The 16,857-nt window shown below is 36.2% G+C and overlaps 1 pseudogene; it reads right to left on the bottom strand.

Moving 5' to 3' along the window:
- Positions 1–7,191: 7,191 nt before the first annotated feature.
- LOC149241470 (3-ketoacyl-CoA synthase 9 pseudogene) lies at positions 7,192–13,654 on the bottom strand (annotated as a pseudogene).
- Positions 13,655–16,857: the final 3,203 nt, after the last annotated feature.

The raw sequence follows: 16,857 nt of genomic DNA, 5'->3' as shown, positions 1-16,857 counted from the left end.
TTTTTTTCAATGTCAATTTGAAATGGACCAATAAATATTGGTGCCATGCTTTAGTGTTTTGGAGATCATTTTCTATTTATGTCCCAGTGTTTAAACAACTACGAGATAGAGAAATTCGTCTTTCTCTAAAGAATTTTCAACTTCAAAAGAAATCAAAATGGCACAAGTGTTTTTTGTTTTAGGAATTCTCCGACATTTGTACCTCGCTCTGCTGCAGTGGGATCATATTAGAATATTTGAAAACAAATATTTAAACATTTTAATACTCACAATAAATTCCATTGTAGGCCTTGATGTTCTCCATGTTTTAGACATTATCCCACGTTAAAATGTCTATTAAGTATCTAATAGAGATGCGAGGAAAGAATTACCGAGAGAAGTTGCAAGTGGGTTAATGTAATGGTTGGAAATTCACAAATTTCCTATGGAGCTCCCAAGTCACCATGACATCATGGTTGTTGAAGGAGCACATAGTTACATTTGAGCTTGTGACCTGGATGGTAATTACTTAAAAGAATTTCTTCCTATTAGGAAAAATGAGTTGGCAAAATTGTTAATTGGCATCGAATATTTTATCATATGTTTGTAGGGATTCTAGCAAGTTCTATGGGTTAGTTTTGCCAAGTACTGAAAAGTAATACGTTTTTTTTTCAATGTCAATTTGAAATGGACCAGTAAATATTGGTGCCATGCTTTAGTGTTTTAGAGATCATTTTCTATTTATGTCCCAGTGTTTAAACAACTACGAGATAGAGAAATTCGTCTTTCTCTGAAGAATTTTCAACTTCAAAAGAAGTCAAAATGGCACAAGTGTTTTTTGTTTTAGGAATTCTCCAACATTTGTACCTCACTCTGCTGCAGTGGGATCATATTAGAATATCTGAAAACAAATATCTAAACATTTTAATACTCACAATAAATTCCATTGTAGACCTTGATGTTCTCCCTGTGTTTTAGACATTATCCCACGTTAAAATGTCTATTAAGTATCTAATAGAGATGCGAGGAAAGAATTGCTGAGAGAAGTTGCAAGTGGGTTAATGTAATGGTTGGAAATTCACAAATTGCCTGTGGAGCTCCCAAGTCACCATGACATCATGGTTGTTGAAGGAGCACATAGCTACTTTTGAGAATTTTTCTTTACTAACTCAAACTCAAAATTAGACATATTAGAGCATAATCCTTTCAGTATTAAACCTTATAATAGCAATGACAGGTTAAACTTAATATGGATAATGATAAAACAATTATTGCTTCTCCATTTTTTGTACAACTCAAAAATCATTGTTATCCATATTTTCTTATGTATGGAAGCAAGCATGTTCCTCTTTGTTTGAAGCCCAATTTGTTCATCTCTGGGTATCTGCTCATGAAAAGGTTGGTGCTCTTAAGAAATTTTATTCACTACAGCTGGACCTATACATGATGCATAAGAAGCTGGACCAAACACTCTTAGGGTAGGAAGACTACTGAAGAGGAGCAATGAAACCATGCTTTATCTTATCTCATGACCTTTGTTTGAGTGATCTTACCAAATTTCATAATGTTTCCAGAACTTGGGCCTTCAATGACGGCCGATACAAAGCACTGCAGACTTCTCCTAGTGTATATGATGAACAAGACTTTCAGGTCTGTGCATAGGCCCTTGCAATATGTCAATCGTTGAATCCCTCCACCGATTTTTTGTTTTTTGGGTGTCTGAATGTGCTGGCATTGCTTGTCTTTCTGAATCTTGTGCATGTTTTGGCTTCTCTGTTTTTTGATGAACCTAACTTCTATAAATACAATACAATCTTCAATCTTATGAAACAGGAAAAAATCTTGCAATATTCAGGGTTTTCGGCCTAGCCTCTATGAATACAACCTTAGGACAATAACACCTAGCCTCTATGAATACAACCTCAAGACCCTAACATGCAACTGCATCATTGCGTGCAGAAATTCATTCGTCTCTCTTAGCCCTAATTTTTATTTGCTTTATTTTTATTTTTTCCCTCAGAATAACCATTTTTTTCCGTGATAATTTGTGCCGAAAAAACCTTTCGGGTTAAATGGGTAAAGTTTCATTGCACTGGTAATATCTATCAATGAAATAACTTTATTGGGTCATAGGGAATATTTTGGATATTATCAGTATATGTATAAAGCATTAATATGTGTTTTGCAGAAAATTTCCCATGTATTAACAATTGATGGCTATGAAGATGTGCCAACCAATTATGAGAAGTCATTACAGAATGCTGCAGCACATCAGCCAATCAGTGTGGCCATGGAAGGTCGTGGAAGGGACTTTCAGTTTTGCAAATCTGTAAGTGTACAATTCTTTGCATAGATTTTATCTACATGGTATTCCAATACATATTTTTTGCACATGCATGCGTTGCAAGTCAATTGATCAATGGTTTTGCTGGCTTTTTTGGGGTGACAGGGTGGGTGTATTTACTGGAAATTGTGGAACTAGTTTGGATCATGGTGTGACGCTGGTGGGTTATGGGTCAGCTGATGTGGACTACTGGATTGTAAATAACTCATGGGGACCAAGCTGGGGTGAGAAGGGGTACATCAGGTTGCAAAGAAACATTGACAATTCATTTGGAAAATGTGGAATCGCAATGCAGCCATCATATCTGATTAAGAATGGGTCTAATCCTCCAAACCCTGGCCCTTCCCCTCCCTCTCCAGTCACACCTCCAGCAAAGTGCGATGACTGTTATGCATGCCCTGTTGGTAGCACTTGTTGTTGTGCCTATGGCATCGGTAATTTCTACCTTTAATGGGGATGATGTTCTTATAAATCAACTACCTGCTGCAGAGATAACCACCACTGCTTCCCACACGATTTCCCATTCTTTGATTTCAATGCAGGAACTTGTCTTAAGGTTAGTCATCCATCATTTCTTTGTGCGCATTTTTCATTTTAAATCACCAACTCCGGCCTATGGAGTTTTGGTGTTTGGAATCGATTTGCAAGTAAAAGGTTAAAATTTTGGTATTTGGAAGCGATTTGCAAGTAAAAGGCTGAAATTTTGGTGTTTGGAATAGATTTGCAAGTAAAAGACCCTTGTTATAGTGTGATTGACATGTTGAAGTTCCATTTGTTTTACTTTAATTCTCACAACTCATATTTCAGGAAGCCTTTCAGGGTTTTAAGGTTTGGAGTGTTAATATGTTGACCTTTGATACTGATCCAAGATTTATTGGTATTTACAGAGCAAGAATGATCCATTTGGAGTTCATATGCCCAAGCTTACTCATGCAAACCCACATTTTGCAACTCAAGTTGAAAGACTAGCTGCCAAACAAGATCACGGTTTCTTCTCTATGCGATCCGGATTGCATGATTCACATTTTCTTCAGTGATGGGAGAATTTATTAGAGGCCGAATCGCTCAGAACAGTCAAACTCCAGTAATATTCTGGCTTAAAATCCAGCAGTCAACAAAAAGTCCAAAATATTATCAAAGCTGTTGTAGGATGGATCTGTATGAAGCCGGTTTTCTGTCAAATTGTTTATGCATACAAGATTATTGTAAATGCCACCATGGTGTTATATGATTGCTGCAATAGTTAGTCATACAAGTTCGCAGTCACAGGTGGCTCATCCGTCAAGGGTCGTTACCGTTGACTCCATGGCTTCTCATTTTCCGTATGCCAAAGGCGAGTGTTGTTAACTTGTTACCTTTCACTTCAATTTTATGGAAAATTGTGTGCTTTGGATTTAATTTTCTACGATATTGTGTGTAAAGGAAGTTTAGCGCATAATAATGAGGTTTGTAACGCGTTGGTAAGATTACTGAGTAATAGGATTAGTAATGGGTATTGAAATAAAGTAATATAGGCCATGATGCTTCAATTAATACCCACTACGATGTTCTGTTTGGGGTAAAGTTTCAGCCTAATATGAATTGGTAGATGGGCGATCTGTAAAGAAGATTGGGAAAAATGAAGTGGTAAAAACAGAGTAACATTTTATTGAAGAATATGTAGCTATGTGACTTTAATAACAGTCTAAAGATAAACAGTTAAACTTTTTTTAAATGCCACCATCTTAAATCTTATTTCTGCCCATTCGTTTATGGGAGTCACGATTATTCTTATGTGTCAGATGCATGAGCTCAGTTGGTAAAATTTGTGTACCTAATTCTTTTTGAAGTTAATGTTAAAATATCTCGACTTTGAAACTACTACACTTATCGCCACCTCTCTGAAGTTTGAAAGGCAAAAATAGTGCATGAATAATGTGAATAGATTCATGATAGATATGTAGACTCTTTCTTGGTGAATATAATATATTCTTTGAGGTATGACTAAAGGGAACAAACATTATATTTAACTTATTTGACAGTTAAGACTTCTTTTACACTTGTCATCTCTCTGAAGTTTGAAAACGGAAAAACAGTTCGTGAATAATCAAGCCAAACAGAGAATTAACAATATATCATTGTAGCAACTTAAATTGGAAGCCACAAGTGACAAGCACGAAAATGCATGTCTTTTATGAATATACATTGGATTTTTTCAATTCCTGAGAGGGACGCAAAAATAGTTCGTGAATAATGGAGACCAAGCTGAACAGAGAATTAACAATATATCATTGTAGCAACTTAAACGGGAAGCCACAAGTGACAAGCGCGCAAATGCATGTCTTTTATGAATATACATTGGATTTTTTCAATTCCTGAGAGGGTTTTTCTCTAGTTAAAAAGTCAGTGTGATCTCTGTCTGAATACTTGTTCAATATGTTTCTTTCTTTATTTCTATGTTGTTATTTCTGCTTTTGCTAAAAGAATTGTTCACCTACATAAAAACATATGCATTTAATTATGCTAAACAACCATACAAATAAAACCCATAGAAAGGGAAAGACTAGGAACAAACATTGTACTTCAGTTCACTGTAATTTATAATTTTAGGTGTCACTGTACACCCATTAGAAGTTTTGTTTTAATTTTATCTGTTTTAACATATACCATCAGTAGTTGCCGAGAGACCTCAGGTGCTATATCCTTGGATCTATTGGTACAAAATTCGTCAAGATTTATGTGCAAGTCATTAAGCATAGTAGTTGGAGAAGGGGTAAAGCATCTAAGATTACATTAGATATGCATTTAATTATGCTAAACAACCACACAAATAAAACCCACAGAAAGGGAAAGACTAGAAACAAACATTGTACTTCAGTTCACTGTAATTTATAATTTTAGGTGTCACTATACACCCATTAGAAATTCTGATTTAATTTGCTCTGTTTTAACATATACCATCTGTACTTGCCCACAGACCTCAGGTGTTATATCCTTGGATCTATTGGCTACAACATTCGCCAAGATTTCTGTCCAAGTCATTAAGCATAGTGGTTGGAGAAGGGCTAAAGCATCCAAGATTACATTATTGAGTTAATCAAAAAATCTTTATCGTTAGACCTCGATCTTGAGGATCAACAGTTCTTAATCTAGGGAAGTAGCTTTACAATGCTACCTTAGAAGAGAACTAGCCTTCTTTAAGGTAAAGAACCTCTATGACCACTGTGAGAAGGCTACAATGGAGAAATGGAAAACCCAAAGGAAGGTCAAAAGAATCTGATCTCAAGGGAGTGAGTGCAAAAATTGTGATTGAAGACCCATAAGCATCTCGAACCCTATCCATTGAGAATGCGCCACAAGGGCACCGAACTCCAAGTCACAAGGTGATGTAATGTCAAATTTGTCATCTCAATTCCTTTCGAAGATGAAGTAGAATATGATCATAATCCCATTAGATTTCTGTAAGTTGTTCTTTGGTAGCACTCATTATGTTATTTGTGGGTTCGTGATGCCACATACTTCATTACACCGCATAAATATATATTGAATAAATATGGACAACCATTTGTGGTTCATACTTATAAAGGTAACCAAAAGATATATATGGTTTAGGCCAATCAAGCCACGGGATTACTCAATCCAAACAAGCAAGTTGAAATATTATCAGTATATGTATAAAGCGTTAATATGTGTTTTGCAGAAAATTTCCCATGTAGTAGCAATTGATGGCTATGAAGATGTGCCAACCAATTATGAGAAGTCATTACAGAATGCTGTAGCACATCAGCCAATCAATGTGGCCATGGAAGGTGGTGGAAAGGACTTTCAGTTTTGCAAATCTATAAGTGTCCAATTCTTTGCATAGATTTTATCTACATGGTATTCCAATACATATTTTTTGCACATGCATGCGTTGCAAGTCAATTGATCAATGGTTTTGCTGGTTTTTTTGGGGTGACATGGTGGGTGTATTTAATTGCAACTGGTTTTTTTGGGGTGACAGAGTGGGTGTATTTACTTGCAATTGTGGAACTATTTTGGATCATGGTGTGACGCTGGTGGGTTATGGGTCAGCTGATGTGGACTACTGGGGTACATCAGGTTGCAAAGAAACATTGACAGTTAATTTGGAAAATGTGGAATTGCAGTGCAGCCATCATATCTGATTAAGAATAGGTCTAATCCTCCAAACCCTGGTCCTTCCCCTCCCTCTCCAATCACACCTCCAGCAAAGTGTGATGATTGTTATGCATGCCCTGTTGGTAGCACTTGCTGTTGTGCCTTTTCCATGGTCAAATTTTCCATCTCAATTCCTTTCGAAGATGAAGTAGAATGTGATCATAATCCCATTAGATTTATGTAAGGTGTTCTTTGGTAGCATTTATTATGTTATTTGTGGGTTCGTGATGCCACATACTTCATTACACTGCATAAATATATATTGAATAAAGATGGACAACCATTTTTGTTTCACATTTTTTCCTCTCAATACTCAGAAAGATATCATTGCATGCAGTTTGAAGTTATGATACATATGTTTGCTTTCAGCAACGTCCATTTACATGTTGATGTTGTTATCCTTCCGCACTTTATGCCTTACAATGTTTCCTTTGCAACATACGGTGCAAATGCTAGTTTATGCGTTACTCATTAAAATAATAAAAACTAAAAATATGCCTTTATCAGACTATTAAGAATAAGAAAAGTACAAGTATTACCTAATTGTTTATGGTCCGCCACAAAGTCAGCGAAGTTGTCTTCTTATAACTTGGTTGGAGCAAATTTTATCATCAAGGTTTATTGTTGAAAATATGAAACCAAACACCGATCGAAAATGACATAAATGATAAATCAGTTTGCAGTTTGCAATATGATTTACTTTCTTAATTTCAATTTCTGATCTTCTCGAAATCTTGGATTGCTACTGGGTACTAATCAATACAGTCCAACCATGGACTTTTAGAGGGAATTTTGATAGTCCACAGAGCTTTCCAAATTGCGTTGTTGTACTTGAATCCCGAGCCAAAAGCTACTTGCCATATTATGTCTCCTTTCTTGATTCTCTCCTCGGCTTGAAAGTATGCAAGCTTATACCAAAGCGTTTTGTTGGATGTATTTCCAAACATGTGAAGAGTCATCTAAGAAGGTTCCATGTTGATGTCGCTAAAAGTTAAATTCTTCTACAGTGCATCAAGCACAACTCAACCTCTAGCGTGCATACAGAAATGGTGAGATTCCAATTTGAAGTCATGGATGTAGGGTTTCATGTTCATTCTCATAATTTTACGGAAAAACAAGGAAGCCCGGAAGAGAGTTTGTTCTGACAAGGGAAGAATCAAGGGACCCAAAGTTGTTATATTCTATTTGAGTGCATGGTCTACAAATTTCATGAGTTCTTTGGATAGGGTGAGGCCCTTTTGTCACCATCCTCCTCTTGAAAAACACACTTGTAATTTTTGTCATATGATCTTGTATGAGTTCTAACCATGTGGAACAACTTGTATTTTTCTCTTCTTCTATGTTTCCTCTTGTTGGATAGAATAATCGCTGAAACCCCCATTCAAAACAAGCAATTGGGTAGGAGCATTGATTTGTTGGTTCCATGGTACCGATTTAATGTAATGTTTTCAGTGCTCACAACTAGTGCATATGAACTCCAATGTAATTTCAACATGTCTTTGGCCACATCCACCACTATGACCCTTGCACTGCACCCTATTCTTCACGGGTTGAAGCTCAAAATTGTAGGTTTTAACCCTGTATAGAAATAACTTGCATATGAATTCTAACACAGAAAATAAATAATACAAGAGCATAACACATAAACCACATATACACAGAGATTTTTCCCTGGATCCCAAAACCGAGACTACTAGATTGATTTTTCATTATGTTATTTTCAATGTTATAATACAAATATATACATGCCGAAGCATCCAATACCATGGATCGAAAACCATCGCACCAAAAACCATGTGTGAAAACCATGCACAAAACCATAGGTCTAAAAAAAATTTCCTTGGAGTGTTGCCCCGAACCCCATAGAGGGGGGCTACCCCACCCCCTCTAACCTCTCGGTTAACTAGGGCGGCTAGTCGTGGAAAGAATATAACACAACCCAACATTCTCCTACTTGTTTTCTTTCCATAGGAGAGCTTAGTCATTTATCCAGCCCTGCAATGCCCATTGTTTCTCTACACCAAGAAAACTTCTAAGAGCACACAGATTTTGTCAATGCATCTACAATATTCTTCAAAGTGTCCACCTTTACCAGTAACATCTTTTTTTCTTCTATCATATCCCTCACAAAGTGATACTGAACATCAATGTGCTTTGTCTTTGAATGGTAAGCAGGGTTCTTTGCTAAGAAAATTGCACTTTGGTTGTCACATTCTATCCTATAGCTCCCTGTACTAACCCCATATTTGAACACAATCTTTGCAACCAAACTACTTCCTTGCTTGCATGAATGGCTACCATGTATTATGCCTCTGTAGTTGATAGTGCCACTACAAATTGTGTCTTACTCATCCAACTGACTGCACCTCCAAATAGGTTAAACACATACCCACTTGTAGATATTCTCTGATCCAGATCTCCAGCCCAGTCTGCATTAACAAAGCCACAAATATCCAAAACTTTGTCCAATCCTGGTCTTCTTTGGTAGCACAAACCATAATCACTAGTGCCACACAAATACCTGAAAACCCGCTTCACTGCTGTCCAATGCTCCTTCCCTAGTTTCGACATAAACCTACTCAATAATCTCACTGCGTGTGCAATGTCTGGTCTAGTACATACCATCGCATACATCAGGCTACCGACTGTACTTTCATATGGAACAGGGGACATGTCCTCTTCCTCTTCTTTTGTCTTGGGACTCTGTTCAACAGATAACTTTACACCTACAGGAATAGGAACCTTCACCGGTTTACCATCCTGCATATTAAACCTATGCAATATTGTCTCGACATACGTCCTCTGGTTTAACCAGAGCTTCCTCTTTGTCTGATCTCTTTTATTTTCCATGCCCAAAATATAGTTTGCAGCACCAATATCTTTCATGTCGAATTTGGAGGAAAATTGGGTCTTATAATCTTGGATAATTTCTTTGTCATTTCCAACCAGAAACATGTCATCCACATGCAAGAACAAATAAATAGCACAGTCAGCAATTAATTTAAAATACACACAATGATCTGCTTTTCTTCTGGTGAAGCCAAGTCCCCTTATAAATGTATCAAATTTCTGGTACTACATCCTTGGTGACTGTTTTAGCCCATACATAGACTTCTTTAACTTGCATACCAGTTCTTTCTTACCCTTCACCGCAAACCCTTCATGTTTCTTCATGTAGATCTCATCTTCCAGATCCCCGTGAAGAAATGTTGTCTTCACATCCATCTGTTCTACCTCAAAATCAAAAGCAACAGCAACATATAAAAGTAATCTAATAGAAGCTACCTTGACAACAGGAGAAAATATATCACCAAAATAAATTCCCGACACCTGGGAATAACGTTTTACTACCAACCAAGCTTTGTATTTCTCCACCTTTTCTATTGCATTTGTCTTCTTCTTGAACACCCATTTTCTTCCAATGGGTTTCCTTCCAGCTGACAACTCCACCAGATCCCAAGCCTCATTTTTTTGCAAAGATGCCATTTCATTAACCATGGCCTCTTTCTAGAGTTTCCCATCCTCTGAATCTACTGCTTCCTTCACAATTCTGGGATCATCATCAGTAATAGATAAGCAAAATTTGAACAAAAAGCGGATGTACTATACCTTTTTGGTTGCCTTCTTTCTCGAATTGATCTTCTCTCAATCGGAGTTTGTGGCTCTTCATCTTCTGATTCCTCTTCTGCTGTAGAGTCTGATTCTTCCTCCTTTAGCTCGAACTCTATCTTCTTAGGTTCCTTTGATGGGACTTCATGTTTAATAGCCATTTTCACCTCTCTGAACACCACATCTCGGTTGTACACAACCTTCCTTGTTACTAGGCTCCAAAGCTTATAACCCTTTAAACCATCTTTATACCCAATAAAGATGCACTTTTTAGATTTACTATACAATTTTGTTATTTTCTCATTTGGAACATTTACATATGCATCACATCTAAATACCCTCAGATGTGAAAGAGAGGTTTTCTTACCTGTTTATACCTCTTGTGGATTCTTATCCTCCAACGCTGATAAAGGTGATCTGTTAACCAGGTAACATGTTGTCTCCACCACCTCTGCCCATAATTCCTGTCCTAACCTGACACCACTGAGCATGCTTCTTGCCCTTTCCATCAACGTCTTGTTTATTCTTTCCGCAACTCCATTTTTCTCAGGTGTGTATGGAGTAGTCTTCTATCGTGCTATACTACATTTCTTACAGAATTCTTCAAATTTCTTACTGCAAAAATATCCACCATTATCTATCTTCAACACTTTTATCTTCTTCTTTGTCTGGTTTTCCATTAGAGCCTTAAATTCTTTAAACTTGTCAAAGACTTTAGATTTCTTCTTGAGTAAACATATCCATGTATTCCTTGAGAAGTCATCTATAAATGATACATAGTACATAGACTTACCTATTGATGGAACCTTCACAGGTCCAAACACATCACTGTGCACAAGCTCTAATATCTGTTTCAGCCTCTTACCACCAGAGGGGAAACTCACCCGATTCTGCTTCCCATATACACAACTTTTACAGAAATAAAAATCCAGAGAGCTATTAAAAATACCTTCTACCATAACTTTACCATGAATTATTCAAAGGCCCTTCTCTCCAATATGTCCAAGCCTTTGATGCCATAACATGGTCTTTTCTCCAGAGACCACTAGATTTTCTGCTCCACTTTCAGGGACCACATAACTATTGCACCCATCAATAACAGTGCTACCTTGAAGCTTGTATAGAGTTCCAATCCGAACTCCCCGCATCAATACCAGTGCTCTCCAAACCATCTTGTAGGTATCTTTCTCGAGCACTGTTTTTACATCTGCATCATCCAGTTTGCTTACAAAAATCAGATTTCTGGCCAATGCAGGAATATGCAGAACACCTGGAAGTGTTCTAACCCTTCCACGTTGCAACTTCAACTTTACTTTTCTGTGACCAATGATTCTAGCCTTCCTATAATTCCTTAAGAAGACATCACCACCATCATATTTCTCATACTCATAGAACCACTCTCTATGGGGAGTGAAGTGAAAGGATGCACTTGAGTCAATCAACCATGCCTCATGATCTACATGTGTACTTGAAGAAGACAAGTATACATCCCCACCTTCATTTGAGGTGGTTTTCGCCTCTGCAAAAGGAGCATCATTAGATCCATTTCCTTTGTCAGGAACTTTAGATTTATAGTCCCTTTTGTAGTGCCCTTCCTTTCCACATTTCCAGCACACCTTTACATGTTTTCCCAGAGATTTAGATCTCCCAGTCGATGACTTATTTTTGTTTTTGTTCTGGGGCCATCCTCGTATAGACAAGGCATCACCATTCTAGCTCTCCATATTTTTCCATCTCATCTCCTCTGTCAGCAAGGATGAGACTATTTCATCAAACTGTAAAGCATTTGCATTGTTACCTATTGCAATAACCAGACTATCCCACGAATCTGGTAGAGAACACAACAATCTGGTGCACTTGTCTTCATCTGAAATTTTAATATCAACAGATAATAACTGACTTACCATAGTATTAAATGCGTTCAAATGCTCTGTCACTGAGTCTCCATCTTTCATCCTTAGGTTATACAACTTTTTTTGTAGGACAATTTATTCACCAGAGACTTAGATTGGTACAAAGTCCCTAACTTGACCCACAAAGCCTTAGCCGTAGATTCCCCTAATACATTCGGCAATACTGAATCTGAGACACACAATCGTATTGTGCTCTTTTCCTTTTGATCCAACTTTTTCCATTCTTCATCGGACACTCCCGTTGGTTTAGTACCCGGATCTACTGTGATCCACTGATCTTTATCTACCAACAGATCCTCCATCTTGAGTTTCCATAACTCAAAACTATGACTATTAAATTTCTTGATCTCTATCTTTCCACTACTCGCCATCTTCTTTCGCCACATAATCGATCACGCAGATCTCCCACTGAATAAGGTCTACCACAGGCCCGAGCGAAACCCCTCAGTAACAAAGGCATCCCCTTGAAGCCAAAACACCTTTGATACTCGATGTAGGTTTTAACCCTATACATAAATTACTTGCATACGAATTCTAAAACACATAAAATAAACAACGCGAGAGCATAACACATAAAACACATATACATAGAGATTTTCCCCTGGATCCCAAAACCGGGACCACTAGATTGATTTTTCATTATGTTCCTTTCAATGTTACAATACATATATATACATGCTAAAGCATCCAATACCATGGATCAAAAACCATCGCGCCCAAAACATGTGCAAAAACCATGCTCAAAACCATAGGTAGGTATGCCCAACCTAATAGAGGGTCCAATTTTTTTTTTCCTTGCGACGCCGCCCTGGACCCTGTAGAGGGGGGCTACCCACCCCCCTCAAACCCTTTGGATAGGGAGGGCTACTACCCCCCTTGTGGCCCCCCGACTGCGCAATCGACGCAACGAAGGGGGGGGCTCCACACCCCCTCTAACCCCCCGGTTAACTAGGGTGGCTAGTCGTGGAAAGAATATAACACAACCCAACAAAAATGTTCTCTCATATTATAATGGTTGACAATCATGGAAGAAAGAGAGAGATTTGAATTAAAGAGGCTGCAGTTCACAACTAGGATACTAATATCCTTTGGCGTGATTTTACATTTCTCAAAGACCTCATCCAAGGATCCAAACATCACCATCTCTACTTCTGCACGAGCTTCCTTCTTTGTGAGCCGAGATGGGGAAGCCAAAATAGCTTTTGAAAAGTACGTGCATTCTCTAAGCCCATATTTCTTTAATATTTTCTTCAGAAACCTTAAGCTTCCATCATCAAATAGGCCAGATTTCTTAGAATATTCCATGAAATACTCTTTGGTTACCCCAAATCCCTTAGAGGGCTTATAACAGGAAAATTTTACCAATTTCTGAAATGCTTACGTCACGAATCACATGTGTAAGATTCGATGGTACAATGGAATGCACGTTGAAGTAGAGTACATGGTTTGGGGTTTTCAAATCTAAGCTCACTGTTTCAATATCCACTGAAAATTTCACAAATTCTTTGATTTCTTCAATTGAATCTAGATCCACGAAATCCATCAAAACACAGTTAGTATCACAGACACCTGTAACAAACAAACTGCACCTCACAACAAAACATTGAAATTCACTTATGAGAGAAACTCTGTCCTCATATGATAATGTCATGATTTAAAAATATTGCTTACTAGAGAGAATCTTACGCACCAAATTCTAGAGATCCTTTGGTTGAGTGGACTGGAAAATCGATCCCGTGGATATAAATTTGATGATACCCAACACTACCAGACACAGAATACACACGACCAAATTCAAAATAGAGTGGCTAGAAAATTGAAAATATCAAATATGGGTGGGAAAATATTATAAAAAATTGGTGGAAAATTCAAATCTCGGATCCATCATGCACATGGTGGATCATTTGCCATCGACATAAGCCATGGATGACCAATGCGAATACGTACAAATACATCAACCCATTTCCTATTAATCATAAATTGTTCGTTGGAGAAATTATGTACATGGGTTGACAGCCAAAGCCGATGTCTGAGTCCTTCTCCCAAGACTGTCCTTAAAGTGTATTAATGGCTCTAGAGCGTTGGAAATGTTGGTTTCCATCAAATACAAATTTGGAAAGGCGTCGCTCCCTTACAACAAATGTTGCAACACACATAGGTCCATTTCGTTTCAAAAATTCTATTTCCTTCTTTGTTGAATGAGATTTTTTTTTTGTAAACTTTAATAATTTAAATTAATTAATTAATTAAAAGTGACCCCTAGAGGTGTAAAGGTACAGTGAAGAAATAATTTTTTTGGGAAATTCAGGAAAGTTGCAAAGACAAATTTGATCAATTTTGCAAGGTTTTAGTCAGGTAAATACAACTTAGGGGACAACTTTAAAGAGCTAGACACAAAATTGAATCTACTACACCTCTTGCTCAACACTAGGACTATGATATAACGTTAGGCTTCAATATATGCACTCAATGTTTTGGAGAAAAATTGTGATTTCTAATTGTTTGAAATGATTTTTTAAACTTTATGATCACCTAAATTGTGCTAATTGTATAACTCAAACTTTTAATTTTAACACATATCTACTAATTTCAATAATTTTTTAAAAAAATTATGAGCTGTAAACTCCAAAACTTAGTAATATTAAGCTACAATTTTCTTCAACAACCATGAGTCATTGGGGCCTTCACTAAGATTTATCTGCAAAATTATGCAAAATTAGGTGAAGTTGGTTTTGAAAAGGAAAAAATCCATAAGAATTAATTATAATAGTCATTGAACTGCAAGAACTTGATCTAGTAAGATGCCAATATTCTTTTACCCTAAAAAGAAAGTAAATAGTTTTTTGTTTTTGTTTTTTTTACATGACACAAATCATGAACCATAGCGCTAGCTAAGTTCCTTTAAAAAAAGGGAATAGTTTTTTACTATGAAAAGAAAAGTCCATACTTCACTGAGAAATTATATTTAAAAAACATGATATCAACTAATTATAACATACAAACATCAATATTTTTTCTTGAATTAATAAGAAGTCATTGGTTTTTTAATGTAAAAAGAAAATAGAAAAGTGTATATTGGATGGGTGGAGTTTTTTCCCTTTTAATTTTATCGCATTATTATATTTTTAAATAAATTTAATATTTCGTCTCAAGTCTATATTTTTTCTTGAATTAATAAGAAGTCAATGATTTTTAATATAAAAAGGAAAAAGAAAAGTGTATAGTTTGATGGGTGGATTTTTTTCCCTTTTAATTTTATCACATTATTATATTCTTAATTTTTAAATAAATTTAATATTTTCTCCCAATTAAGTCCTTTATATTTGAAGCATGATAAAGGCTCTATTTTATAAAGTAAAGAAAATTGATTAGCTCTAAAACAATCATACCAAATGCCCGCATAATTATCATATTAGGTTTTAACGACTTAAACTGTTGCAAGATGGTAACCATCTCTTAGTCACTTATGGCTTATTTTGCTTGATGTATATTTGAAATTTTAACCCAACAAAGAAAACAACGACCTATATTAGTTAAATACTAAATCAATACACCTATAACAACACCTAACAACTAACTATTTGTGTAAATTAGTTTCTGGATTCATATCGCATTTGGTTGTTCTTGTAATCGACGTTTCGAACTAGCAACAATGGTTCATCATCAGAATGAGAAAGATCTATGAAAGACTGGTCTACCACATAGTTCAATAAATAGATGCCCGAGATGAAGAGCTAACAGAAACCCTAGAGAATTGTAAAGTTAACTATAATTTTAATTATTAAATTAAAAATTCAGTAAAATTAATTATAAATTTAATTATTAAAATAAAATTTTAGTGGGGGATTTTAAAGTTTAACATCATATAAATTTACATTAATTTAAATAGATGTTAAATGATAAACAACTAAGACACTTAAAACTACATGTCCCTGACAAATTATCACAGGATCCTAAATGAAGTCCCCTGTAACATGGGGAATTATTACAAGTTCCAGAAAAGGAAAAATTTGATGGAATAATGTTTATTCGAAACCATGTGGTTCCTCCAAGGAATTATTTAGAGTTTACATATAGTTTAGTCCAAGGCAATGGCAATATCACATGTCACCTAAGATGTGGACGAAGGAGATAGCTTCTTGCAGCTCATCCATTGGTCCCATACAAGTAAAATCTACCTGTTATGGATTCATTTCTAGTGCCATACAAAAATCTCAAGATCTCCCTTGGAATTTTGTTGTATGATAGAGAGTTTGGATTTACAAATAAATAGTTACCGCTTACTCTTATTTCGACTCATGAGAGAGTCTGTGGTCATCCTTTTATCTTATGTTCATCTAGCATGTTGTGACAAGCTCTGTGTTTATTTCAAATTTAACCAACAATGTACATATGGAATTTCAGATAGTGCTTTATATAAATGAAAAAATAATATACCAACAAGAAACCTCACACAATATGAAGAAAATAATCTTTGTATTAATCACAGGACTTTGTTGATTTCTAGCATGAATGGCTTACACTTTCACTGAGATCAGTATAGGTGATCTATCAACAGTTGGTCAGAGGATTTAGGACACAAAAACAAATCATGCTAGATCATTCTGAATGTTGAACATGAAAATGACTGCGAAGTGAAATCGAGCAGCCTTAACTTAAAAAATAGCTCGGCTGAGCTTCTATGTAACTATGGTTTACGTAGAATCTCGATCAAGGGTTTCAAATAGCTTGATCAGGGCTAAAATATTGCTTGATTAAGTTTCCTTCCCCCCTCCCAACTCGTTTGCTTGAAAAAAAGTGCAAATGAGCTTCATGCATTCACCCTAATTTAGTATGGTTTCTAATGCTATGTGT

Source organism: Pinus tabuliformis, chromosome 8 (assembly GCF_031772625.1).
Source record: "Pinus tabuliformis cultivar Carrire ecotype Pingquan chromosome 8, CPIR1, whole genome shotgun sequence".
NCBI lineage: Eukaryota > Viridiplantae > Streptophyta > Pinopsida > Pinales > Pinaceae > Pinus > Pinus tabuliformis.
Note: the sequence above shows the minus strand (reverse complement) of the source record. Positions and strands in the feature narration are given on the sequence as shown.